This window comes from Herpailurus yagouaroundi, unplaced genomic scaffold (assembly GCF_014898765.1).
Source record: "Herpailurus yagouaroundi ecotype Mexico unplaced genomic scaffold, PumYag 190, whole genome shotgun sequence".
Taxonomy (NCBI): Eukaryota; Metazoa; Chordata; class Mammalia; order Carnivora; family Felidae; genus Herpailurus; species Herpailurus yagouaroundi.
In genome coordinates, this window is record NW_024412421.1 from 17325140 (window position 1) to 17350281 (window position 25142).

General features: G+C 39.8%; 1 long non-coding RNA gene across 4 annotated transcripts in view; it reads left to right on the plus strand.

Moving 5' to 3' along the window:
* The window catches only part of LOC121045395 (uncharacterized), a 467047-nt gene that overhangs the window by 156964 nt on the left and 284941 nt on the right, over window positions 1-25142 (plus strand). For all 4 annotated transcript variants that reach the window (XR_005797730.1, XR_005797732.1, XR_005797731.1 and 1 more), the window contains exon 3: window positions 5557-5672. This is a non-coding gene — a long non-coding RNA (uncharacterized LOC121045395). The remainder of the gene's footprint in view (window positions 1-5556; window positions 5673-25142) is intronic.

The following is a 25142-nucleotide window of genomic DNA, read 5'->3' on the forward strand; positions in this document are numbered from 1 at the left end:
GATCCTGTTGATAGCTTCTCTAATCAGGGAACTCCTTTTAGTCAGAGGAAAATAACAGAAGGCTTGAGAGGAAGGATTTCTGGGCTTTTAATTTTGTTTTCTCCATATATTTGCAGTGTGGCCTTGAGCAAATTCCTTGAACCCTGAGTTCTCCAATACCTAGTTCATGCTTTCTGTCTCCCTTCTTCCACCCTCACCCATTTCCTCCTGCTAGCCCAGTCTTCCTCATGCTTGATGACAGTGATTTTAAGTCACCCAAGAGGTTTGCAGTGAGCTCCCTCAGACTGCCTGATTCTCTCCTTAGCTGGGTAATGACGGCTGTGGGAAGAAGGCAAAGCCCAATCCTACATGCTAGATGCATCCTAGCTGTAGAGATGCTGCTCTACTATGTAGAGAGGACCAGGACTCTCCAGGAGCTTTGGGTTCTCTCAGGAAGATACTGAAGATACCATATTGAAAGGGTTTGTGGAGTTGTGCATAGAAGAGCATTTCTTCCAAAAATAGCCCACAGCTTCCTCCTGCAGCTTGTCCCTCTCCTTATTCTGATTCTGCTGCAGTCTGCAATCAAACATGAGTGAAAGCAGGTCTACCTAACCTTGAGATAAAAGCTTTCTTAAAAAATGAAGGTAGTATTAAAAACTGAGTGCTTTCCAGAAAATGGAAATAAGTCATGAAGTAATAATAACAGCAGTGAAAATAAGAATAACAGCGAAGTGGTTGAACATTTACCCTTCACTAAACTGTCTCACTAAACTCTTCATGCAAATTCTCTCACTTAATCCTTTGAAGAACCCCATGTATGAGGTTTGTGCTAGTATTTCCCTAATTCGCGGATGAGGAAACTCAGTCATCAAGAGGGTAAGTCATTCCCCCATGAGGTACAAGCTGTAGGTAGCAGAGTCAGGGTTTGCATTTTGTCCCCCTACCCTATGCTTCTTTCCAATGCACATGCTAACATTACATTTGTCTCCCAGATCGTGGTTAGAATGCTGATCTATATAAAATGACAGGAGTGATAAAATACAGAGGAACATCGGGGTCTTAGATGGAGGAGGCCTTTCTCAGCCTCAGCACTGTTGACAAAAAAGCCAGATGCTTTTTTGTTGGGGAGGGCTCGCTTATAGCATCCCTGGCCTCTACCTGCTATATGCCACTAGCACCCCACCTCCAGTGTGACAACCAGAAATGTCTCTAGACATGGCCGAGTGTCCCCTGGGAGGGCAAAATGCTCCAGCTGACAACCACTGTTCTAATATAGTTTGTTACTCCAGGCCTTGATTCCAGGGCAAGACTGAACTTAGCATTTTTTTAAAACAATTTTTTAATGCTTATTTATTTTTGAGAAAGAGAGAGACACAGTGCGAGCGGGGGAGGAGCAGAGAGACGGAGACACAGAATCTGAAGCAGACTCCAGGCTCCAAGCTGTCAGCACAGAGCCTGACCTGGGACTCAGACTCACAAACCATGAGATCATGACCTGAGCCGAAGTCAGACGCCCAACTGACCGAGCCACCTGGGTGCCCCTGAGCTTAGCTTTCGTAATCTACCAGACAACTGGGCCTTCCTTCATGTTTGGGGCCTTGTCCATCTGAGCTTTGCTAGTTGGCAACAGTCACATTTGATTCTCAGCTCCACCAACACATAAAGTGAAAATACTACTTCATAGAAGTGATGTATATTTTAAAGCATGACCTTCTTCATAGAGGACAATGTCAAATAATATTTACAAAAGACCTAGGACATGATAATATCCAATGAATGCTAGTTAACTTCATTTTACCCATCTCACCTAAAATGCTATCAAAAACAAAAGTGAATGTCTTCTTCTAACCCTCCCATAAAATAATCTAAACAAATGCCACTTTCAAGAATCGATGAAATCTTTTGAAACATAAGTTCCCAAATTTGACTGTTTTGTGTTTTTACATTAAGTAGACATTTGGAAACATCTGAATGAAGAATGACTTTCCTTAGTTTTTATCCATATGATTGTGCCTCTCAGATACAACTCAACAATGATTTTAGTTAACCATGAAAGCTTAAATGGGCTACCTATGGGAGAGACTCAGTCCGTCATGCCTTTTATTTAAAACAAGACCGTGGTGTCATAGATTTACATAACAATGCTTCAGATTTTGATGTGGTGTAGAACGCATGTCACATCCCTGGCACAGACTTTTCATTTTGATTGAAAAAGCAGATTTTCTCCTGAAACGAATACTACACTATATCTTAAGTAAGTTGAATTTAAACTTAAAAAAAAAAAGACAAAGCAGATTTTCTGTGTGTATGTATGAATGTTTGTGTATATACACATGTGTGTGAGTGTTCATATGTGTATGTGAATATGTGCGTGTGCATCTACATATATGTGTACGCACGTACATATGTGTATAATTGTATACATAAATATATATGTATATAATTCCATGCATAAGTGAGAAAAATCATGTGGCTGACATTAAGCCATCTGTATCGGAGAAAGAAGTAAAAAAGAAAGTTTAACATATTGGCCAATCTGCATAGAACACACATACACAAATGCAACCCATCTTGGAAGGCAAAAACGGTACTTTTCCGCCTCTAATGGCTTGATAATAGCCATTATCAGCAACAATGCAAATGAAAAGAAAATAAAAAGAGGCATTTTTATGCACTGCCCATTAAGAGCAGCATACATATAAACTCATGAACTTGGAAAATAAATAAACAGACTGGTTGCTAAACAAAAGCTTGATTTCATTTCCAGTCCTGTCGATGGATAGTTTGTCATTAAAAAGATAGAGCTGTTTAAGTGGTCCCAAGGGAAACACTTAAAGTGGGATAAAAAGGAATCCAGTGGAGTATGCAGACCTGAGCCAATTTTAAATAATTGCCATTCCATCGTGAATCTAAAGAGATTGTGTTGAGACATGGCCTGTCAGCCACAATGAGCAGGGCCTTCCTTTGGAAGGGGGCCATATGCCCGAGTTGCCACATTGTGGAGCCCCACGGAGACAACCCTTAGGCAAAGATGGAGGAGTCCCTGCCTTCATTATATAATAAAATTGTGCTTAAAGACTTGTAAATTTTCCTTGATGTTTTGCTCATAAATCTTTAGAATACTGTCTGTTACTCAAGAGGTCGTTAGGTACAGCTGCTTGCCTTAACCTCTCCAAATCATCTTAGCTCCATAAGTTCCTCATATATCAATCCATAAAGAGGTACTAACTTTATTTCTGGGTGCATTAACTCATTACATGACTTATATACATGAAGTATAAAGCACACAGGAGATGCTCAGTGTATGACCATTGCAGTTATTCATATTAGAAAGGCAGCTGATGTAAGAGAAACCTTATTGACTTCCGAATTAGATAGAAGTACTTTCAAATTATTGTCGTGTGTTCTTGGTTAAGGATTTAGCATCTATGAGCCTCACTTATGAAAGCGGATGATGATACTTCGTAGGGTTTCATGACCATTGGAAGAATTAAATGAGGAAGTACTTGCAAAAGGAAAGGGGCAGGCTAAATTCTCAGGGAAAATCAGCTGTTATGTTCAACCCTGCTGTTATCATTTGCATCTCAGTAAACGACAGTTATTTCTGTTACTCAAAGGCAGACATCACTGGGATGGAAAATGAATGGCGCTCTCTTCTATTATTTTTGCCTTGTAGCGAAGTCATGTACTGAGTAATTTTCTTGGCTTGCAGCTGACAGGGTTTTATGGGGTAATAGAGAGGAAGGAGGATGAAGAGGAAGAGGATAGACATAAAAACCCAGAGTGTGGACCTTGGGTAAGAAGGAGAGTAAGAGAGATCCAAGATGGTTCATTCAAAACCTCACTTTCATACTGCACATGGACTGTGCTGGGGGCTAGGGGTGACACAGTAAATAAACCTGGCAGCTGACTAGTTTAGGGAGCCTAAGGTCTAGTGGAGGAGACAGAGATCTCAAGACCCTTAGAATACAAGTGGCAGGTACTGGGATAGAGTAGAAACACAGCTATGGTGGCACTTAACCCACACCTGAAGCAATAAGGAGGACTTCCTGGAGAAAAATGCATCTTGGCGGCTCCTAAATGGTTCAAAAGACTAAGGAAAAGATGGCGATTGGTCTGCCATTTATGAATTACCTTGTTTAAACTTTCTGAACTTTACTCTGTTTTCTATAAAATATGGATACAAGAATAGAAACAGTGATGATCCTATGCATCATATATTATACATATAAAATGTGCGTTAAAATTATGTGGACATGTTTCACCAATATTTCTTGCTTATTCATTTTTTTCGGCCAATGCCAGTCTTTATTGCCAAGGAACGAGGAGCTCAGACCAGTTCCTCACTCACTGTGGTCCTCCCTTTGTAAGCAGCATCTGTAAAATCCCATTCGTTTGCTGTACCATTTGATGACCAGAGCAAGACTTCTCCTTGGCAGATGTTTCAGAACCCCTCCCATCTCTGCTCTCTCTCACTCTCACTCTTTTCCACCCCTCCCTCTCCTACTATCCAGTCCCTCCTTAAAAGAGCTCAAGCCCTGCTGAGTGCAAGAACACATATTTAATGCTGGGTGCACACCCATTGGGGACCACTTCCCAGACCTCCGCGGCTCCCTCCATAATTGAAGTGAAGGCTTTGAAATGTTCAGTGCACTTTTTTCTGAAGTTGTAGCTGACCAGTTTCTCCTGCTGCTTCCCAAACCTTTAATTTGTCAGTAAAATTGTTCAGTTTTCTTATGACCACGCGGGGTTTTACATCCTTCTGGGGCTGCAGAAATGGAGCCCAGTGAGCGGTGCCTATTTTTACGAGAACTCCCTTGCACAACACTCTGGCTATCTCTGGAAGCTGCTTCAAAGGGAAATGGATGAGTGCTTTCCTTCAAGGGCATGTAGATACCCAGGGAATTTGAGTTTGGCTTTTTAATTCCTTGAGGACTAAGCATATATGCTGCATTTTCCTAAACAGCTGCAGCAGAGGCACAGATACCAAGAAATGCATTTTTTTTTCTTTAAATCATGGTGAAATCCCAACTTTGCCTTTTATCAGCTATATACATTGAGCAAGTTACCTGACTTCTTTCCAAGCCTCATTTTTTGCATCTATACAAATGTGACCTAAAAGGGCAGATTTGAACATGAAAATTGCCAGCACACTCCATTGGAATCACTAACATAGCTGTGGTACAATTGTCAGCACTTGCCCTTCCTTCAAGGGGAATGTAATCTAGTGAGAGTAGCTGGAAATTTGGATGGGGTTTCAGTGCCCGTGTCCCCTCTTCCATTCTGGGTTCGTGGACCTAGGGAGGTATATACACAATAGCAATAATTATGGAGAAACATAGCATCAATTATATTCTTAGCTCAGATATCATTACTCTGCGGTTCCCAGTTTAGAACCTCTTAGGAAATCGTATTGGAGTGAGGGCTGTCTTTCTTTTTCCTCTTTGAATCTATAACAGTTGGGCTCCTGGAGTGGGTGTTGTATCCTCTTCCCAGATCAACTGCATGGTTGAGGTGGGCTGGTCTCGTGCCTCATTCTGGACAGTGCGCTAATAGATGCTCATTACTTTTCAGAACAGTGTGACCCCGTCCAGCAGTGAATCATGGCCAACTGAATGTCAAACAACTCCATCCTATCTCTTGAAAAGGAGCTAAGCATGCGGTGGGTGGAGAGGGCAAGGGCATAGAGGGTAAGAGCGTTGGTCTGTCTGTTTCTCCCATCACTTGTGTGAAATGCTAAAATATGAGGTGAAGGGCACATGTGTAACACCCCCTCCTCAACCAAGCAGGGAAGACTGAAATGGATAAGCATAAGTGCAACTTGAAATGTTCCATAGTGAAGGGATAGAAAAGGGCTGCGTTTCTATCAGCTCAATCGCAGACACTGTAAACAACATGAAGAATGAGGCAAAGAAATAGGAAACCTCAGGAATCAACCACCTCTTTGGGAGATGGCTTCATGCGCTGCAGTTTCACATCCCTGCTCATGTGTAGGAATCCCTTTTCAGACAGCAGTCCTCAAAGACATATTCCATGTTCACTTCTCAAAAATTAAAATTTGGTCAGGCTTGCCTGAGCACCTATTATATACAGAACTATGGAAGTAGAGTGGGAAAGGTGAAACTGCCACTGATGTAACCCTGAGCTACAGAGGACAGAGAAAGAGTTTTGTAGCCAGACACCTGGGAGATGGTTTTTCTCCTCTCTGGTACTTGCAAGCTGAGTGTTCCTAGACAAGTTACTTCCCGTCTCTGAGCATCAGTTTCTTCACCTGCAAATTGGGGTTGTCAAAACCTACTTCTCAGGGCCATTGATATAATTTCATATAATCATCTGGCAGACAGAAGTCACTAAGCAAATGTTAGTTTACTCTTCCTACTCTACCCATAGGATAAGCCTGATACTGGACACCATCCTTAGAGAAATATGAAATAGGAAATGTGAGGATAATAAATCCCAACATCTGCCTGCTGGACCTTTTATCTGTACTTGGAGACAGGGTGTTTATTGAGGCAAGGTAGATTTGCAATGATACATTATTAATAGCTTGTGATACGTTCTGGGTGATGGATATCTTCCCCCCAGACATACAGCAACAGCTGCATTCTCTCTTGGGAAAAACAATAGCATCAAGCCGGAGCAGATAGCTCCCAGGGAGAAAAAGAACAAAAAACCTCCAGACTCAAATTATAGTACTTTTTGTTTTACTTCGGATTAGTAGAAGGGTTTTCCTCACCTCCCACCTCCCCAATATCATGAATCTTTTGCTTGGAATTCACAACACTTCTGTTTAGAAGTTCTTCTTGGTATAGACACGACGTTGACAGGATTTACAAAAGATCTCCCTCTTTTTGGTTGTTCTATGATAAAGCTTAAAGACCCACAGTACATCACTCTACTGTCTTCTCTGTTCTCTGTGTAATGTGGTAAGATATTTGTCCTGAGTAGAGAATGACTATCTCTGCAGCCTTCCAGGTAGAAGTGATGCCGGAAGATAAAGATGTGGAGGTATGCTGTAGAATCAGAACATTTTAAAGTTGGCTAAGAGATTGCAGAGATCCTTGATTCCCCCGGCCCCTATTTTATAGATGAGACAAAGATCAGGTGTCATGGTCAAAGTCACACAGAAAATCAGTCGAAGAAGGGAGAAGAGCATTTCTGACATCACGCAGTCATATTTATTTGGGCATGACTATCAATTAATCTTTTTTATGAATATGCAAATTTTGTATGATCTTGAGGGTGTAAGCAAGGACACATTGCTTTTCCACTCAATTGCTCTCTGATCTGTGCAGCATCCAGGGCAGACAGGATGCCTTTCACTTGTTCACGTTGGGACAGACTAATGTAACACTATACTTGGAGCCCTGCTGGCTATGCTCTTGCCGACATCTTGGGGAATATACTTAACCTCTTTAAGCTTTGGTTTCTTCACAGGTAAAGCATTTAATCATAATAGTTTTCCCCTACCTAAGAGTTAATTTCACTTCTGAGACTCATTCAAGCACTATTTATAGAGCACCTACTAAATGTCTGATAATATCAATGTGCTGTCACATATATAAAGTGGGATAAAACATTGTCCTGCAGCTTTAGGGCTTTGAATTCTAATGCTGGCTCTGCTCTGAGCAGATTGCAGGATCCTGGTTATGTGTTTTCTGATGAACTGAGATTCTGTCAGTATAGCAAAGAAGAGCTTATCACCTGTTGAGATGACCCTAGTAAGGGTGGTATGCCCAGTGCGCCTTGAAAAAGTAAACGTCTCTGGGAGGCCTTGGCTTGGCTTTGTAGCAGATATTAATAGAAATGGGATTATTGGAGAGGGCTTCCCAGTCATATCTGTGCAACTATTAGGATTAAGGTATGCAGGTTACTCCCTCCATTAATTTCCCTTTCTCTTTCTTCTGGTCTTCCCTCCCTTCCACTCAAACATTTACTAATGCCTACTCTGTGGGATGCCTCCATCTAGGCACTGTAAGAGCTACCAAGATGAATTGGCCTCTCTGCTCATGAAGCTCATGATCTACGTGGAAAAAGATAGGAATTTCCTAGGGAGAATTAAAGAGGTTGGGGTGGGGGGGCATGGGGAATATTAACGTAATCTGAAATGTTGGCATCTTCAAAAACACGATAGGAGGGGCATCACCCTTTTTAAGACAACAATCTAAGAGAGTAGCTTATAACTGATTTGGTTGAAGTTAGATTGTGATGTTGAGGACATTTCTTATTTATGGAGGTATTTAGCTGGATGAGTAAAATATACTTGTCCAGAAACCCATGTTTTAGAATAAACTCTCTTCCAAATGGTCCGGTGCTAGGTAAGCAGTTCCTTCACGTGTTGTGTGCCTGTGCATGTGTGTATAGATATGTCGATACATGAGGCATGGATTCATGGGGAATTACCCTTCTGTCTGGAGCCGGTTCCTAAAAACTACCCCTTTCACCTATCAGTCAGAACATGGTGCTCTCTTGTGAGGTAACATTATCAAATGTTTGCTCATGACAAGGAGAATGTCCTCTGGGAAGAATGTGTATTGAATAGTGAAGACCGTGAAGTTCACAAAGAGTTTGGTTAAAGCATCCTTTGGTGTTTTGGATGATGGTCATTCTGAAGAGAACATGGTCTAACATCTCTATATGGGGAATTTGCATCACTGGGAGGGGTCATTTAGGGCCTGGTGTCTTGCCACAGGGTCATGTGTAGGGGTCTTTTCCGTCTCTCTAGGAGGTGTCCTCATCCTCGGCTTCCTTCTTGCAAATCCAGAGCGCCAGCCCTCAGACTCTCCCACTTTCCCCACTTCCCAGTTGTCCATGGCCAAATCCACCACCACCTCCTTATTCTACTTCTTCCCCTGGTTAAGCTCATGGACTCTTTTTTTTTTTTTCTATATTTGTTTTTAAAGTTGCAAATCTGAAGGAAGAAGGAACTTTACTACTAATTGATTTTAACTCCTTTTCAAATATGACTTTAAAGAAAGACTCATTGCTAAGTTATTTTTATGGAATACTTATAATATTAAATATTTTTAAGATTTATTTAATATCCCTAGTAACTCTATAAGTTAGCATTATTTTATTCCCAAATGACTGCTTAAGAAACTGAGGTACCAAAAGATGAAACGACTTGCCTAATAGTACACAAGTAGCAAGAAGTCAAGTTTTTATAGATTTTTTGCTTATGTGCATGGGGAAATGGAGATGAATTAGCAAAACGGCAAAAGTTGGGACTTAATGAAAGTTATGGAACTCTTAAAAGATCCTCATTGAACTTTTTTGGTTTTGGTTGGTCCCTTTGGAATAAAGCTCTTCCATTCTTCTCTTCTTCATTATCTTTATGTCCCTATCCTTTGCGCAAAGAAGGTCAAATTATGTCATTCTTTGGCAAAAGCTATGCTGCTAAAATTGTTTAAGAATGCATAATATAGTTAACTTCTCAAAATAGTGCAAAGTTTTGAAAATGAATCATGCTTCAAACAGTCAACAGCAGGCCAATTTGCCTGGCATTAAGTGGTTTCCTAGATGCAAAATCTACCAAATGATTTCACTTTGTTCCATCACTTATCCCTGACAGCATTTAAGAATCACAAAGGAACTGAACATTTCTTAAGGAACTCATAATGGTAGTAATCATGGTTGTCATTTTTCAACCCCCTTTATGCACCTTTATGTACTCTCTTCAGGTCTTTGTACACACTATGTTATTTGACCATGATGGCAACTCTGTGAAGTTGGGATTACTATCTCAGGCTTTCCCAATGAGGATACTAAGGCTCAGGAAGATTGTGTAATGTTTCCAAAGTAACAAAGCTGGTAATTAGCAGAGCTGAAATAAGAACAGAAGTGTCCCTGCTTTTAAAAACTACACTGATAGAAGCAGCTGAGCCAGTCTTACATTTAGTGACTATATCTCCCTGATGGAACAGGCAGATGTCATAGGATTAAGAAGACAGAGTACCTTTGATGACTTCCTAACTATAATTCAGACAAGATCTCATCATCTATCAAGGTCTTAAGGGAAGATTTTGCTTCCAAAGCCCTAGCAAGTACAACCTCAGACAACTGGGACTGTTTTCCATCATCATAAGCAAAATATTGACACAAGTTAGTACACATATGGTTCAGTCAACACTGGGTACTAACTGGACTGCACACTTTGGGATAGTTTCAAAGACCATTAGGCACACACTCATATCAGACATATAGCAATAGTATAACTGTCAGAAAATTGCCTCATTTAACACAAACAGCAAGTTACCAAGTATTTCTGGCAACAGTCGCATAGTTCTCTCTGACGTAGTCAGGATACTTTTATTTTTTGCATCCCTTTCTTCTTCTGTAAAAATAGGTATGCAGTTTAAGGAGGTCCTTGGAACATGTAGGTTTTTGGATTTTTTGTTTTATACCTTTTATCTAAAATAAGGGTTGCACTTGGGTGGCTTAGTCAGTTGAGCATCTGACTCTTGATTTAGGCTCAGGTCATGATCTCACAGTTGGTATGATCAAGCCCTGCATGGGGCTCTCTCTGTGCTGACAGCACGGAGCCTGCTTGGGATTCTCTCTCTTTCATGCTCTCTCCCCAAAAAAATAAAGAAAAAAATATATATATAATTTAATATAATTAAGATAAAAATATATATATTAAATAAGATTTATTCCCCTCACAATTTTAACATATAAAACCAGTTGTAAGATTGTGTGTGGGTAAGTGTAGTTAAATTGAGGATATGAAGAAGAAATGTTAGAGGATTCTCAAAACCTGAAATATTTATAATAGTCATGTGCTGAGAGCTGAACACATTGTGTAAAGCATTTTGTATACATTATTTCTAATAAAAATGTGATAGGATTATATCCTCACTTTATAGTTGAGCAGACTGAGGCTTAGTGAGGCTGAGTAACTTGCTCAGATCCCCCTCTCTCAGAAGTCCACATTGGTCTGATGCTGAATGATTCCCTTTCCCCCTGGTGCACTGCAGTCCACCCTGCAGAGCATACATGTAGCTCACATGGTATGTCACTGTCTTTTGGTGATGTGATCCAATATCAAGCACATGTTCCCTCCAGCCTGAAGAAGCTGCTCTGAGTAGATAACCCTTACATTCCAGTGAGGGGCATGAAGGAACTGCTCCTACTCTCAGAACCAGAGAAAGGGGCATGCTGGCATGCACTGGGTCCTTATACACATTAAATACATCTCAGAGCAGCTTAATACCACAAAAAGTCTCCCCATTTTACAGATGAGCAAAGTGAGGATTTTAGAGGTGGTAATGCTTCCATACGGTTCTAGGCTACATCTAATATTCTGAAGCTGCTCTGTCTGATTCCAAAGCCGGTATTCTCCCAACACCGTTCCTCACTGTTTCCTCTAAGCACTTAGTATCTTTTTGTTGTCTCAAACCAGTACAGAGTGGCTCTCCTCTGGCTAGGTAACCGAAAACTTGGAAGAGATTATTTTTGCCCTCTGGGAGGAGTCCTGTCTTGGATCTCAGATGCAGAGTTTAGTTGCAAAGCTGGATCCATGTGTGACGAAGGCAATAACACTGCTGGGAGTGGTGGGGAGCTCACTGGTCAGACGCCAGCTGGCTCAGGAGACCGTCTCTCTTCCCTTTCCTGGAGCAAGCAACGATCCGTCTGGCCATGCTTGTCTGCTGTGGTGCCCAATTCCACAGCCATTTCAAGTTTTTCCTCTCCCCAAAATGAGCATTTACACTCCCATGGATCACCCCTTTGATATTTCTAACCACGTAGCTCCAGCTCAGAAAACAAATCAGGAGTGACATTCTGTTACAGTATTTTCAGCTATAGCTCATAATTTGGTGTAAGGCTTGTCATTGTCTAAGAAACATATCCCTGTGCAGAGAACCCATTGGACACCAGAATGAAATTGACTAAATAAAAGCAGTTTCACTGAACGATTTGCAAATATCACTGCTTCTTGCCAAGCCTTTTTGGCAAAACCATCTACAGTGACTTGAGAGCTTTTCCAGCCAGAAAGAGATTTGGGTTACCTTATGCTTTCCTCTCTCATTTTTCTGATATAAATACTTTCATTAAAGCCACATAAGTCACAGACAATAGAAATGTCATTCAGGGAAACATTTGCATTTATTTTTCAGGAAACATTATTCAGTTTTTCCTTTTTACAGGGAGGGGAGGGACCTTATTTTAGAGCCCAAAGTAATATTTGCTAGAGACAGTTCTGAATTATATGTTGAAGGAGTGTTGGGGGTGGGGGGTAAGGGGCAGGAAGCTGTTACTGGAGCTGTATTTCTTAGGGGAAAATGTATCAGGTTCTCTGTCTCTCATGAGCTTAAAATTGAGGAAAGGATGACTTTGGGATAGGAAAGAAGTATGGTCTGAGGGATAATTGTGAAAACCCTGGTGTAGACATCAATGGCTAACATGGATTCTAGTCCAAATCTAACCAGCAACTGGTAGCATGTTCTTATAAATTAAGTAAGTGTGTATATATACATATTTATATTATTTATATAATATATATATCGCATGCTTATATATATTATATATGTAATATATATTATATATATGGCAAAAATAAGGTGGTTTTTTTTGCAAAATTAAGTTTAAAGATTGATTTAAGTTTAAAGATTCCTTTTAAAAAGAAAAGGAAAAATAGGCAAAATCACAACCCACTTTGATGCTTAGACATGTGATGTAGCTTCTTTAAGCCTTAGAGTTTTCGTCTATAAAATTGGGTAAAAAAAAAAAAAAAAAAAAAAAAAAAAAAAAGCAGCAACCCAAATTGATACTTATGCAATCATGTGCCAGACTCCACATGAAACTTAAAACAACATGTCATTAGCCCAATTTTCCACTTGGCAAAATCAATGCTATTCCAGTTAATCATTTTTTGAGACATATTTTAGGGGCACTTTCTAAAGGAAGATGTCATTATGAGTAGAACAAGCCCTTCCCCTTTCTTCATGGAGCTTATAGTCTAGTGACCAAGGTCACACAACCAAAATGTGAGTATCTGGACTAGGAAGCCAGGACCCCTGGACTGAAGCCTGGGTTCTTTCCAGTGTCCAGCTGCTCCCAGGATAACCCCCAGTGGATGGCTGATCTTCAAACATAATTATTAATGGCCAGTGTACTAGTTTGAATGTTAAATTAAATTATATGCTTGCACTATCAATGATGCCCAGGGTTCCTCTTAAGACTTCTAACTGGACAATTTTTTTTTTTTCCCTGAAGATACACAGGTGAAACTAGGGCAGAGCAGCAGCCAAAAGTGTTAGTCCAACAGAGCCTCCAGAAGTTTCTGGAATAAGCAATTTGCTGAGACATGGAAGCTTTGAGCTTTTAAAGGGCTCTTAAGAGAAGATCTAAGCCAGGACAGTTTACAGAGAAGCAAGGCCCAGAAATGGAGACTGACTTAGAGAAGGTTCAACTCAACGTGAACAAAAACAGATCAAGGACAATAACCAAGTTTTCTGGACTCTGGTCCATTTTTCTCTCAGTCTCCGTACTGTCTCTGAGTATGGCCCTCAAAGCGATGTGATTGCATAATAAAGAAAGGAAGGAGAAGCCGGAGTAAGAGAGGGACTCTCCCCAGATGGAGCTGCTGGTGCCTTAAAGGTATCTGCAGGGACAGTAGAAACCAAACCTGCAGAGGAATAGGACACGGGACAGTTTGGCCTGTTTTTCTTCATTCTTTCAGGTGACTTTTAAATTTGTATTCTTTTTTCCCTTTTCAAAAGCACAGTAGGACATTTTGATAGTATGATATGTACAAAATGTAATTATATAAATATATAATACATAGCAAAGCCCTAATTCCACCACTAACAGATAAGCCTGATTAACTCCCAGGGATATATCCTTCGGACACTATCTATGCATATAATTATGTTACAATAATAAGATCATACTGTTCATGTTAGCTGGTGGTTTGTCTTATGGGGTTTTTTTGTTTTGTTTTGTTTTTTTGTTTTTGAACCCACGTAACCATATCTCTAACCTTGTTTTGGTAAAAGTCTTTGAGTCTTGAGAGGTCAGAAAAGCCTTTCTTCCCACCTCCATCCCTGGAATATCCCTCCCCAGTCTCCTATGATGCCAGGAACTTCATTAGAGAGCCACTGTGTTAGTGTTGATGCATGGATTACCATGTAGATACCCACAGGACAGGCATGGCACGAGGCGCATATCAGTAATTGAAATCATAGCCCGAGCCAGCTGATTGCATCCTTATCAGCCTGCTTCCAGAGTGGAGATTTCTGTCAGAGAAGAGAAAGGATTGGGGATGGTGAGTTGCAGGATCTGTGTCACAGGGAGGGAGGTGAGGAGCACAGAGCTCCAGACACCACTCCCCAGAAGGCCAAGCGGGGAAAGGCGAATGACTTGTAGGAAAGACTTGAGTTCAGAGATCTGAGAGGAGAGAAAACAGAAGACTGACCCTGCCAAAAATGCTACCTTCTAGAGTGTCCTTATCCTCAGTATTAAAGTATAGTGATGATATTGCCTCCCTCCCCTCCTCCCTCCCTTTCTTCCTTCCCTCCTTCCTCCCTTCCTTCCTCTCTCCCTTCCCTCCTTCCTTCCTTTCTCCCCTCTTTCCATCCTCCCCTCCTTCCTTTCTCCCTTCCTGCCTCTCTTCATTCCTCCCTCCCTTTCTTCCTTTTGCTTCCTTCCCTCCTCCCTCCCCCCTTCCCTCCCTCCTCCCTCCCCCCTTCCCTCCCTCCTCCCCCCCTTCCCTCCCTCCACCCTCTTTTCCTTTTCTCCCCTTCCTCCCTCCTTCCTCCCTCCTTTCCTTCCTTCCTCCCTCCCTCCCTTCCATAAAATCATTCTTTTTCCAGTCTTTATCCAAAAGCCTGCCATGTGCCAGGCACTTCCCTGTGTGCTGGGTTGTGATGATGAGCACAACAGACATGGTCTTGCCCCCATGAAGTTGACAAACCAGTGGCAGAGTCAGGCTGTTAACACAGGGATAATTACATAATTAAATCTTGTTATAAGTGCTAAGTGTAAAGGAGGAAAATGACAGTGTTCTATAAGAGAGAATAACAGAGCAGGATGAAAATTGGTCTACAGGGTCAGGGATGGCCCACTGACACTGGTATTTAAAGGAAATCTGAAGAATGAATAGGAATCTGGCAGTCAAGAGACAAGGAAAAGGCTCTCCGGGGGGGCAGGGGTGGGGGACAGCAGGAACAAAGGCCTGGAGGTTAGAAAGAGTAGAGTACTTTGGAAGATCAGAAAGTCTGGTCACTGTGGCTGCAGTTCCTCCCACAATTAGAGGGGTCTGCAGAGGTGAAGGCCCTTTACCATCTGCTAGGGATTTTAGATGTTCAAAGAATTTTATGCAGAAAAGTGACATTTTCATATTTATTTTTCAAATTATTCTGGCTACTCTGTGGAGAATGTTATTCAATATATTTTTAAACTTGTTTTCTTTATTACCATTCTGTAAGCAAGATAAGAAAATAAACACCCATTAAAAAAAAAAAAAAGCCGAGACTATGAGTGTTGTCTCTCTGAGGTGAGAGGAGTCTGTGCTCATTGGAAATTTTCCTGAAGTTCTGAAAAGCTAGATCCATTCTTAGTTAGCCCAAAGCTGTGTTTCTGTCTAATAATGGCTCATGGTTTTTTGAGTACTTATTATGTTATGCATTTCATTAAGAAATTTGTATTAATATCTCTTTTTGCTAATAAAAAATCCTTACAGCAACTTTATGCAGGAAACCTTATTATTCCTACTCGAGACTCACTCAAACCCCCCAAATAAACTAGAATTGGATCTTTTTGCCTGGAATCTCTACTGGTGCTGACTTCGTCGTCTAGGCCACTGCCCCAAGGGGTCTGTTGGCTATATAAGTCTCCTTCATTCCCTAAAATGGCTTACATCTGGGCCAAAATTTGTATTTGGGGATACAGATCAAATTGTGGACATTTAAATACAGCTTTTCTCTTGTATTTAGAAAAAGTACTTCACTGTTGTAGGAGAAGTTTTGGAGTGTCTAGAAAACATTATCAGGATGAGGGGGAAAAAAAGGAACTCTTGTCAGCTGCTTCTGACTACTGCTACCTGGGCTCTGGTGACAAGTGATGTCTTAAAAAGGGATAATGTCTGTTGGTGATTCTTACTGACAGCATCAAGACTGGCTGAGCTTGATCTCAACCCTTGAGCTGAAGAGCCCCTCGCAGAGTGTCTGGTCCAGCCCTTTGCCTTCAGACTGGGGCAAACCTAATCAATCAACCCATCCATCAGTGTATGGGTCCCCTCTTAAGACTTGCAGGATTGCATTGTGAGGTAACATTTAAGTTCAAGAAACAATGTGAGAATGCTCTACCGTTTATTCAGTTGCAAACCAAAACATTCTTCTGAGTCCCCCAAGCACAAGAAACATAAATTTACCATTTTAAACTTTAGAATAATTAGGGAAAAAAAATATGGACTGCAAACAGTGAATTAAAAAGCAACATAAGAACTTACAGAAAGACAATTTTTAAGAAATAACTTTTTTTTTATGGCTCCCACAAGATCTTTTTCTATTCATTGTGTGTGTTCATGCTGATTTAAAGATGCGCTAACTGGATTTCAAGCTGACAGATGGCCATTTCTTTTCACTTCCATAAACTTTTCCCTTTTTTGTACACATCCGGGCTGGTGGACACATTAACCATATCAGTCCTTCAGGTGCTAACTTTTATGGATAATATTTCAATTATAGTGTAATATCTACTCACTAAAGAAAATAGGGCAACTGTAGATAAGCAGAATGAAACATCTCAAAGCCCTATGTGCCAAATACAACAGATTTTGCCACTATGGGAAATTGCAATTTCTTCTTTTAAGAAACAAAAATTCAACTGGGTAAATTTGAAGATCCAATTGGCTTTATTTAATGCTTCATGAATCAGGCAGCATCCCATGTAGCCAGTAGAAAGGAACAATGCTTCAAGGAAACTTGGAAGACTTTTGTAGGCAAAAACAGGGTGGGACAAGGAAGTTATTAATAAAAGAAAAGAAAGGATTATTTTGGGCATGGTCACCTTCCTTTGAGGGAACTCAGGGAGTCAATCATGCCAGTTATCTCAAGAGTGCTAATAGGAAAATGCCAGATTGACAAGGAAAATTCACATTGCTACAATTAAGTCTTGGTTTGCTGTTTGGAGGCAAGTGACTCCATTTTGGCCCTGTTGCTTCTTCTTTTCATTTCTTTTAACATTTCCTTATTTTTCTTTGTAATCTTTGTTTTGTTGTTCAAATAAAATACTTGTTCATAAACTGAAATTTAGGACAGTTAAAAATAAAAGCAGCAACTGGGTTCTAAAATGCAAATAAAGCTATGGTAAGTATTGATACATTTATCCTCTATGGCTGTGCATTGTTTAATGTAAGCATTAAAATACTTTATAGATAAGCTTAATATTTGGCCACTTAACTTCTTTTTTTTTTTTTTTTTTTTTTTTTTTTTTTACAGAGACACTATTCTATCTCATTACATTGCTTTTTTAAATGTCATTTTAATTACCTCCTGTCTTTTCATCAGGCAGATGAAACTAAGGACTATTTAACCACTCTTATTGCTGAGAGTTAAGGCAGTTTCTAAGTTTGCATCTTTATAAATAATTCTGTAATGGTGATCTTGTAATGGCAAATATGCTACACATACATTACTTTCCAAGAGAAGTTTAGCTGAAATGAGATTACCATGACAAAAAGAATAAGCATATTTATATTATGGAAAAAGTTTTTCAGATTAATTTGCAAGTAGATGTTACAACTTTGTGAAAGAGTGACTCGTTAGACTTCCTAATAAGCACATGATATTATCATTTTTTTTAACGTTTATTTATTTTTGAGACAGAGAGAGACAGAGCATGAACAGGGGAGGGTCAGAGAGAGAGAGACACAGAATCCAAAACAGGCTCCAGGCTCTGAGCTGTCAGCACAGAGCCCGACGCGGGGCTCGAACTCACAGACTACGAGATCATGACCTGAGCCGAAGTCGGCTGCCCAACCGACTGAGCCACCCAGGCGCCCCAATATTATCATTTTTAAAATAGTTTTTAGAAGGTTTAAAATGATTCACATTTCATTAACTATTTTTGATTGTTAGTTGTTAAACTTTGCTTTTCTTGTGCCTCTTTACTGTCATAAATTATCTGTGTTCCTTGCCCATTTGTGTATTAGGGTCCTATTGTTTACTATATCAGCTTGCTTTAAGACCTTTTTGTGCTAAAAATAATCAGCTTTTTGTCTTCTATCTCTATAGAGAAGGTTTACTAGCCTGTTTCTTGCTTTTTAAAAAATTATTAGTAAACCTTTTTCACAATAGTTTTAGATTTACAGAAAAATTACAAAAATTGTATGGAGTTTTTGTATTCAGAAGTCCCCCCTTATGTGTGGGAGATATATTCAAAGACCCCCAGTGGGTGCCTGAAACTGCAGATGGTACCGAACCATGGATAGACTACATTTTTTCCTACACATTACATACCTTTTATAAAGTTTAATCCATAAATTCATCAGAGTAAGAGATTAACAACAATAACTAGGGGCACCTGGGTGGCTCAGTGAAGCGTCCAACTTCAGCTCAGGTCATGATCTCACTGTTTGTGAGTTTGAGCCGTGTGCTGGGCTCTGAGCTGACAGCTCGGAGCCTGGAGCCTACTTTGGATTCTGTGTCTCCCTCTTTCTCTGCCCCTCCCCAACTTGTGCTCGCTCTATGTCTCTCAAAAAATAAGTAAACGTAAAAAAAAAAAAAAACCACAATAACTAATAATAAACTAAATTTATAACAATATGCTGTAATAAAATTTATGTGAATGTGGTTTTTCTCTCAAAATATCTTACTGGACTATACTCTCCCTTCTTCTTGTGATGATATGAAACGACAAAATGCCCGTGTGATTGTGAGGTGAGCTGAATGTGTAGGCGCTGTGACATAGCGTTAGGCTCCTATTGACCTTCTGACAGTACATCACAAGGGGAGGATCATCTGCTTCTGGACTGTGGTTGACGAAGAGTAACTGAAACAGTGGAAAGTGAAGTGCAGGCGATGAGGAACTATGGTATCCTTAAATAGGTTTTTAGCCCAATTCTAGTGTGTGGGTGTGGGCTTTGGGGGATTTCCAAGCAATTCTCTGACCTGCTGAGTATCCTCTAGTTCAGTTCAATTCTGACGCTGTCTACCCAGAGATAGCATCAGATGCTGCAAGTTAAGTGCTGAATCCTATAGGAGTGCCCCCCTTCCCCTTAAGATGCCAATCATAAGACCAGGTTATCACCTGTGCTTCTGAATCTCCAGTTATAAATCAGAGGTTCTGACAGCCTTCCCCTTGGGTTGGAATTGCTAGAGCAGCTCATAGAGCTCAGAGAAATATTTTACTTAGTGGATCATTGGTTTGTGATAAAAAGATACAATTCAAGGAAAGCCAGATGGAAGCGATACATAGAGCAAGGTATGGGGAAGGGGCATAGACCTACCATGCTGTGTCTCTGAGTGGCTACTCTCCCCAGATCTCTTTGTGTCCATTAACCCAGAAGCTTTTTGAACCCTGTCCTTTGGGTTTTTGTGGAGGCTTCATTACATAGGCACAGTTAACTAAATCATTGGTCATTAGTGATTCATTCAACCTCCAGCCACTTTCCCCAAACCAGAAATCAGGGTGGGAATAAAAGTCCCCTGCTCTATTCAGGGTTGATTCCCCTGGTCACCAGTGCCCATCCTTAGGTATTTTCCAAATGTCACCTCATTAACATACGCCTAGTTGTGGTGGAAAGAGGTTTATTGTAAGTAACAAGACACCTATTTCACCTTAATGGCTCTGAAGTGATTTCCATAACTGAGGACAAGACCAAATATTGTGTCAAAAGATGTTCTTATTGCTCTTTTTTGCTTAGGAAATTTCAAGGACTCTGGGAGATGTGATCCGGGAACTGTGGATAAATATATATATATATGAGAACTATATTGTGGTCACCTGAATGACCAAATATATATTTCTTATAAATTATAGTATCCATTATCTAGGGTTTCCTATAATTAATATCTTACATTAGTATGGTATATTTATTACACATAATGAATCAATATTGATATATTATTATTAACCAATGTCCATATTTTATTCAGAGTCCCTAAGTGTTTACTTAGGGAAAGACTACTGTTCTTTCTGTCTTCCACAGTCCCATCCAGGATACCACATTGCTGTAGGTCATGGTGGCTTCTTAGGTTCCTCTTGGCTATGATAATTGCTCAGACTTTCCTAGATTCTGATGAATTTGAGAATATTGAGAAGTACTTTCAGATATTTTTAACAATGTTACTCAATTGGGATTTGCCTGAGTTTTTTCCCATTATCCAACTGGAGTTATGGGTTGGGGAGGAAGAACACAGAGGAAAAGTGCCATTTTCATCATATCCTATTAAGGATACATACTGTTAACATGACAACTTATCACTGTTGATGCTAATCTTGGCATCGAACGAGGTGGTATTTGTCAGGTTTCTCCCTTACCCCTTTTATACTCCTTACAGTGAAGTCACTACTCAGCCCACACTTAAGATTTGGGGAGTTATGCTTCATTCATTGCCTTGAGAGTGGAGTATCTATATAAATTATTTGGAATTTGTAAGCATGGGATATTTATCTCTTCTTTCCCACTTATTTGTGTATTCAATCATTTATTTATGTAAGTATGGACTCATGGATATTTATTTCATACTTTAGGTTATAATTTTTTTTTCTTCCAAATTCTCATTTAAATTATAGTTAGTTACATACAGTGCAATACTGGTTTTAGGAGTAGAATTCAGTGATTCATCAATAACATACAACACCCAGTGTTCATCATAACAAGTGACCTCCTTGATACTCATCACCCATCTAGCCCATCCTCCACTGACTTCCCTCCATCAACCTTCAGTTTGTTCTCTATCTTTGAGTGTCTCTCATGATTTGGGGCACATGGGTGGCTCCGTCAGTTAAGCATTCAACTTCAGCCCAGGTCATGATCTCTCAGTTTGCAGTTTGAGCTTCTTGTTGGGCTCTGCTTCAGATTCTCTCTCTCTCTGCCCCTCCCCTGATTGTACTCTCTCTCTCTCAAATATAAATAAACTTAAAAAAAAAAGAGTCTGGGTCACCTGGGTGGCTCAGTCGGTTAAGCGCCCGACTTCGGCTCAGGTCATGATCTCACAGTTTGTGAGTTCGAGCCCCGCATCGGGCTCTGCGCTGACAGCTCAGAGCCTGCAGCCTGCTTCTGATTCTGTGTCTCATTCTCTCTCTGCTCCTCCCGCACTTGTGCTCTGTCTCTCAAAAATAAATAAAAATGTAAAAAAATTTATTTAAAAAAATTAAAAACAAGAGTCTCTCATGGTTTGTTTTCCTCTCCCCCCCCCATATGTTCATCTGTTTTGTTTCTTAAATTCCACATTTGGGTGAAATTATATGGTATTTGTCTTTATCTGAGTGAATTATTTCACCTAGCATAATATACTCTAGCTCGATCTACATCATTGCAAATGGCAAGATTCTTTTTGATGCCTGAGTAATATTCCATTGTATATATATGCTTTGGGTTATAATCTAATACTACTTTGTTTGTTTTGTTGATGAGATTCTTCCAGCTTTGGTAATTGGTAGCTCTTTCAGTTGGCTTCTGTATCCTTTTGACACATTCCCATTATTGTGAGTTTTCTTGCTTTTTAACTCTGGCTGTCTGTACATGCTTATGAATGCAACTGTTGTATATGGAAATTTTGTGTGTGGGTGTGTGGGTGTTTCAAGTTGTCATCCAACTAATGTTGATGATGGTTTAGACAGAAAAATCATATAAGAAAACTTGAAGCAATAAGTCCTCAACTTTATTTTATGGGCAGAGTCCTTCCCTGGAATCGGACAGACCTAGGTTTCAAAATCGCTATGAGAGATTATTACATGAACAGCCCTCAACAAATCTTGTTTCCTAAAATCTCTGCATTCTGATGATCACTATTCTGCACAGATTGACTCTAGGATTGACAGCTGATTTTCTTTGGCTAATGGGGTATAAGCTAATTCGACACAAGAGAGGCTGGATAAGCACTTGCATACAAGCGTGCACTCTTGCAATTCTGTGACCATTACATAAGAAATGAGGGCCATCCTGCTATAAAGGACATATGGAAGACACCACCACCCCAGCTGACAGCCCTAACTAGGCATGTAAATGCACCCACCTTGCCACAGCTCACCTCACTTAGGCCACCTGATAACTGCACACATGTGCATGACCTGGGGAGAGTATCACAAGAACTGCTCAGCTAAGCTCCCCCCAGAATGTAAAACCATGAACAAATAATCTGCTGTTTATAATCTAACATATTTTGGGTAGTTTTTTATGTTGTAAATAACAGATACAACATCTATACCAGAAGTGGGCTTCAAACTCATGTGGACAGTATTAAGGTTTATTTTTTTCCTAATTTTTTCCAGTTTTATTGAGAAATAATTGACATATATCACTGTATAAATTTAAGGTATACAACATGATAGTTTGATTTACATGATTACCACGATAGGTTCAGCTAACATGTATAATTTCATCTGGTACAGTAAAAAGAAAAGAAAAAAGAAAAAAAAGTTTTTCTTATGATGAGATAAGGATTTACTCTCTTGACAACTTCCCCGTAGATCACATAGCATCCCCATATATCATACAACAGTGTTAGCTTTAGTCATCATGTCATGTGTTACATCCCAACTACTTATTTATCTTATAAGTGGAAGTTTGACCTTTTGACCACCTGCATCCAGTTTTCCTCCCCTACCTTCTGTCTCTGGTAAACACAAATCGGATCTCATTTTCTATGAGTTTGTTTTCTGTTGTTGTTGGTTATTGGGTGTTTGTTTGTTTGTTTGTTTGTTTGTTTTAGACTCCACATATAAGTGAGATCATATAGTATTTGTGTTTCTTTTTTTAATTTTTTTAATGTTTTTATTTTTGAGAGACAGAAGGTGAGTGGGGGAGGGGAAGAGAGAGAGGAGACACAGAATCTGAAGCAGACTCCAGGCTCCAGCCTGTCAGCCCAGAGTCCAATGCTGGGCTTGAACTCATAAACTGTGAGATCATGACCTGAGCCGAAGTTGGACGCTTCACCAACTGAGCCATCCAGGTTCCCCTAGTATTTGTCTTTCTTTATCTTATTAATTTCATTCAGCATAATGCCTTCCAGGTCCATCTGTTTCCAAAAATGGTATGATTTACTCACTGTTTTAAGTTTATTATTTATTTTGAGAGTTTGGGTGAGAGACAGAGAGAGAGGAAATGAATCCTAAGCAGGCTCTGCACTATTAGTGCACGGCCCGACCTGGGGCTCGATCTCACAAATCGTGAGATCTAAAATCAAGAGTGTGTGAGCTAAAATCAAGAGTCAGACACTTAACCAACTGAGTCACCCAGGTGCCCCTGGATTTATTCATTTTTAATGGCTGAATAATATTCCACTTTGTGTATATGCATGTGTGTGTATGTGTACATACATATGTGCGTGTTTGTATGTGTGTGTATACGTATCCTAACTTTTTTGTCTATTTATCCATTGATGGATGTTTAGGTTGTTCAGACAACCTAAGGTCTTGGATATTATAGGTAATACTGCTATGAACATGGGGGTGTAGGTGTTGATTCAAGTTAATGTTTTCATTTCCTTTGGATATACTTCCAGAAATGGAATGTTGGATCATATGGTGGTTCTACTTTTAATTTTTGGAGGATTCTCCATAGTCTTGTAGGTTCCCTTTTCTCCATATCCATGTCAACACTTGTTACCTCTTGTCTCTTTGATAATATAACAGGTGTGAGGTGATATCTCATAGTGATTTAAATTTGCCTTTTCTAAAAACCAGTGGTGTTGAACAACTTTTTATGTTGGCTTTTGGAATATCTTCTTTGGAAAAAGGTCTATTCCAGTCCTTTGCCCATTTTTTAATTGGATTATTTATTTATTTATTTATTTATTTATTTATTTATTTTGCTGTTGAGTTGTATGAGTTCTTTATATATTTTGGATATCAATCCTTTGCCAGATATATGGGTTAAAAATATTTTTTCCTGTTCTGTAGGCTGTCTTTTCACTATGTTTGATGGTTTCTTTTGCTGTGCAGAAATTTTTAGTTTGATAGAGTATCACCTATATATTTTTTATTTTGTTGCTACTCTTTCTGTGTCACATTCAAAATATCATTAACAAGGAGCTTTATTTCTCTGTTTTTTTCTAGGAGTTTCATGGTTTCAGGCTTTACATTTAAGTCTGAATCCACTTTGAGTTAATTTTGTGAGTGGTGTAAGATAGGGGTCTTGTTTCATGAATATTAGTTTTTGTAATTTCAGCTTATTGTTTTAAGAGCCTGAACTTCAGTTATCCATCCCCGGATGGAAATAATAATAACACCTACACTCCTGCTCCCCAAATTGAGCATACACCAAATGAAATCCTGCTTATTGAATGTCCCATCCAGGGCTGGAATATAGAACTGGCTCTTGCCGAAGCTTCCTCTGCTGCAGCCATTTTACTAAAGCAGAGTCATTAGAATAGTCCTTCCTTTCTCAAACACAGTGTTATCTAAGTCAGAGTCTCTTTGCAATAAGGAACATTGCAAATCAGGCTCATTCAATGCAGCAAAATGGGGATTTTGAACTAATGCCTCATCCATAAAAACTGCAGCCTGAAGGTGAGCTCCCTGAGTGGTAGTTGGGACATTTTGACATAGTTTTCCAATGCCATTTGTATTTGGACTAATAAAAGTATTTGATTCCAAAGATCTATATGAAGCCAAACACAGGTTTTCCTCCTTATTCCCCAGTACTTAGAAGAAATCCTGAGTGCTAGGCTGTGTTTTGTAGATTTAATGCCAGAATATAAGTATGTGCCTTGGAAACAGGGATCTGTGAGCATGGCATGGGAAGATCAGACATTCCAGAAGAGCACATATGGCTGATAAATACAGACAGGACAGCACTCCTTTCTTTCTGGGGGGAGGACAAGTTGTGCAGAAACTGTCTGGTTTTGTTGTGGTTGAGTAAGAGCATTTAAGACTGGAGTGGTACACCGTCATCATTGATTTACCTTAAATCCTTTCTCTCTATCACCTTGTTAGATGTAATTGTCTCCAAATTTATTAAGTGACTGCAATTGGTTATATATCATAACATG